Here is a 5,000-nt window from a genome sequence, read left to right as displayed (position 1 = left end):
TGATGGATAGATGCACTTTTATGATGGATAGATGCACTTTTATGATGGATAGATGCACTTTTATGATGATAGATGAACTTTTATGATGGATAGATGCACTTTTATGATGATGCACTTTTATGATGGATAGATGCACTTTTATGATGGATAGATGCACTTTTATGATGGATAGGTGAACTTTTATAATATATAGATGCACTTTTATGATGGATAGATGAACTTTTATAATATATAGATGCACTTTTATGATGGATAGATGAACTTTTATAATATATAGATGCACTTTTATGATGGATAGATGAACTTTTATGATGGATAGATGCACTTTTATGATGATGCACTTTTATGATGGATAGATGCACTTTTATGATGGATAGATGCACTTTTATGATGGATAGGTGAACTTTTATAATATATAGATGCACTTTTATGATGGATAGATGCACTTTTATGATGGATAGATGCACTTTTATGATGGATAGATGCACTTTTATGATGATAGATGCACTTTTATGATGGACAGATGCACTTTTATGATGATGCACTTTTATGATGGATAGATGCACTTTTATGATGGATAGATGCACTTTTATGATGGATAGGTGAACTTTTATAATATATAGATGCACTTTTATGATGGATAGATGCACTTTTATGATGGATAGATGCACTTTTATGATGGATAGATGCACTTTTATGATGATAGATGAACTTTTATGATGGATAGATGCACTTTTATGATGATGCACTTTTATGATGGATAGATGCACTTTTATGATGGATAGATGCACTTTTATGTTGGATAGGTGAACTTTTATAATATATAGATGCACTTTTATGATGGATAGATGCACTTTTATGATGGATAGATGCACTTTTATGATGATAGATGCACTTTTATGATGGATAGATGAACTTTTATAATATATAGATGCACTTTTATGATGGATAGATGCACTTTTATGATGATAGATGCACTTTTATGATGGATAGATGCACTTTTATGATGGATAGATGATGGACAGATGCACTTTTATGATGGATAGATGAACTTTTATGATATATAGATGAACTTTTATCATGGATAGATGAACTTTTATGAGGGATAGATGAACTTTTATGAGGGATAGATGAACTTTTATAATATATAGATGCACTTTTATGATGGATAGATGCACTTTTATGATGGATAGATGATGGATAGACGCACTTTTATGGTGGATTGATGCACTTTTATGATGGATAGATGCACTTTTATGATGGATAGACGCACTTTTATCATGGATTGATGCACTTTTATGATGGATAGATGCACTTTTATAATGGATAGATAATGGATAGACGCACTTTTATCATGGATTGATGCACTTTTATGATGGATAGATGCACTTTTATGATGGATAGATGCACTTTTATAATGGATAGATGCACTTTTATCATGGATAGATGCACTTTTATGATGATAGATGCACTTTTATAATGGATAGATGCACTTTTATAATGGATAGATGCACTTTTATGATGATAGATGCACTTTTATGATGGACAGATGCACTTTTATGATGGACAGATGCACTTTTATAATGGATAGATGCACTTTTATCATGGATAGATGCACTTTTATGATGGATAGATGCACTTTTATGATGGACAGATGCACTTTTATGATGGATAGATGCACTTTTATGATGGATAGATGCACTTTTATCATGGACAGATGCACTTTTATGATGGATAGATGCACTTTTATGATGGATAGATGCACTTTTATGATGGACAGATGCACTTTTATGATGGATAGATGCACTTTTATGATGGATAGATGCACTTTTATGATGGATAGATGCACTTTTATAATGGATAGATGCACTTTTATCATGGATAGATGCACTTTTATGATGGACAGATGCACTTTTATAATGGATAGATGCACTTTTATCATGGATAGATGCACTTTTATGATGGATAGATGCACTTTTATGATGGACAGATGCACTTTTATGATGGATAGATGCACTTTTATGATGGATAGATGCACTTTTATAATGGATAGATGCACTTTTATGATGGATAGATGCACTTTTATGATGGATAGATGCACTTTTATAATGGATAGATGCACTTTTATAATGGATAGATGCACTTTTATCATGGATAGATGCACTTTTATGATGGATAGATGCACTTTTATCATGGATATATGCACTTTTATGATGGATAGATGCACTTTTTTAATATATAGATGCACTTTTATGATGGATTGATGCACTTTTATAATATATAGATGCACTTTTATGGACTTCAAAACAGAAATGGCCATTCACTGCCATTATTAAGCTTGTTAGAAATCCAAGACATTTTTTTAATATAACTCTGATTGTATTTGTCTGTAAGAAGAATATCATATACACCTAGGATGGCTTGAGGGTGAGTAAATCATGGGCTAATTGTCATCTTTGGGTGAACTATCCCTTTAAACACGCTTGTGTCCGGAGAGAAAGGCCTGACCTAAATAAGGCTGAGAGACTCATCATGTGACCAGCCTGAAGCTTTGATAATGTGAGCCACGGCCGGACGGACGCCATATTGTCCAGATCTGACCCGTGTGTAATTGCACGAAAGTTCATCAGACTCTGATTGGAGTGTGAACACCTCAGCTCTAATTAAAGCCTCTCCTGTGTTTTGTCAGTCTTTCTGCATTAATAACATGATTACCTGCAGGTGATGTTTTTCAGGTCACGCCGGCATCTCGACTCCATGCTTTGAATGCAGATGTGGCCAGCGGCTCTGAAACGATCTGTCTGCGTTTATTTGCAGAACGAGCCACGGGGGAAATGAGCGTCTGCTGTGGAAACTCGCCGCAGGACCTCAGGATCTCAGGTACAGCTGACGGAGGACAGCGGCTGTTTTCTCTTCAGCTTTGAAGACTAAATGGCTACATAAAACATTACAAAATTATATAAAATAAGTGCAATTATGACAAGAACAACTGAGCAACTGATATAAAAATATAAAAAATAAAATATTTAGGTATACATATTTAAAGAATGTTCACTACTAGTTTTGAATAATTAATGTTTTAATGTTTTTGTCTCTTCTGCTCACCAAAGCTCCATTTATTTGATCAAAAATACAGTAAAAACAGTGAAATATGATTTCAATGAACAGCATTTATTTGAAGTATATTTACATTATAAATGTCTTTGCTGTCACTTTTGATCAGTTAAATGTGTCCTTGATGAATAAAAGTATTAATTTCCGTTTATTTAAAATTTTTTACTTACACCACACTTTTGAACAGTAATGTATGATGGTTTCCACAAAAATATGAACTGTTTTCAACATGGCTAATAATCCTAAATGTTTCTTGAGCAGCAAATCTGCATTTACAGTAAAGTACAGTACATATTTAAGTGTTTTATTTGATCAGTTCTTGCATTTCCTGCAAATCAAACTCTGAGTTATTAGATCATTTTCATTAAATAGAAGTAGAAGTAGAATTAGAATTAGCCTTTATTTATTAAATAGTGAATTATGATCATAGATAGATGGACTCAGTCCTTTGTAAAGCCTTTTCCTCACGCGTGTGTTATTCAGATTCCCTGCAGTGTTTTACTGTCTCTGAACGTCTCTATTCAAACCCTCATAAATCCATCGTCTCGTCATTAATATCAGTCGCCCGTGAATCACTGAAACTCCATCATTCATGTGTGTTTCTGCTCTCGGAATCGATTCTCTCTCTAATGGCCAGTGACCCCTGCACACCGATGCTAAACACACACACACACACACATACACACACACACACACACACACACACACACTTATTTATCAACATGCATGCTTATGACATTTGCATATTCAAAGCTAATGATGATTCACAATGGGGGTGTGAGAAGTCTGTAGAAAGCGTCTGTTTTCTTGGCTAATTTGATCAGTCGTCATCATTTTTTGAGGAAGGCTGTTCATGTGAACGACACACATCATTAATAAAAGAACAAAGTGTGGCTCACCGCAGGGAACGTCATCATTAGAACAAGTACAAATATACATCTGAATTAGTGCTATTTTCACTTTCAGTTAAGAGTAAAATCACTTTCAAATGGGTCATATTTGCATTTCTGAGAGTCAGAATCATCTTTATTTCGACCTTTTCTCTGCTCAGAAGGTCAGAGGTTAAAGGTCAGCAGGAAATGACTTGTTTAAAATAATGTTTTTGTGCTAAAGTTTGAGAACATTATTAAAGAGACCAGAGAACACTGAATAAACATTCTGTCAACATTACTGGGACAGCACTTTGTTCAACTTTGCCGGAACGTTCTGAGAATGTCCGGTGTTCGCCGGGACGATGTTTGATCGGCTCGCTCTGAGTGGCCGATGATGTTTGATCGGCTCGCTCTGATTGGCCGTTAGCCTGGGTTAGTTGGCGATACACAACATCATTAAATGAGCAGATGATGTGTAGATGTCATGTCAAGCTCAAGACTCGTTCCCCCAACGTTTGCAAACCTAGAAAGAGCATTCTGTTTCCATTGGGAAAACTTCTAACCGAACACAAAATATTGTGCATTGTTATTTTTGTATCATTTATATAGTTTATTAATATTTGTAATTATATTATATTTTGATATTTTCTGTTTTTAGTTTAAGTTTAGTCAAAGTTTTATTCATTTTGTCATGTTTATTCGGAATCGTTTATATATATATGTGTCTATAAAGTTTAGTTTTAGTTTTAGTTATTTTAGTGCTCCAGCTTCACACAACTGAACTGTTGCCCAGCTGACATTAAATCATTTGTAGCCTTTTGTTTTATTTGTAGGCAATGTTTTTATGTTATGGTTATATTTGCAGTCAGTGATGATAACTGTGGCTCTGGGGCCGCTCTGGGAATCAGACGTTCTGGAGTGTCCGAGAGTCTTGCGGGAAAAGAAACTCATATTCTGGGATGCGCTGTTGGACGTGTGTGAGGAATCACAGACCGAACGGCTTCCTTTAATATA

This window comes from Scardinius erythrophthalmus, assembly GCF_964197995.2.
Source record: "Scardinius erythrophthalmus genome assembly, chromosome: 12".
Classification (NCBI taxonomy): Eukaryota; Metazoa; Chordata; class Actinopteri; order Cypriniformes; family Leuciscidae; genus Scardinius; species Scardinius erythrophthalmus.
The sequence above is the reverse complement of the archived record's forward strand: the minus strand, read 5'-3'. Positions refer to the sequence as shown.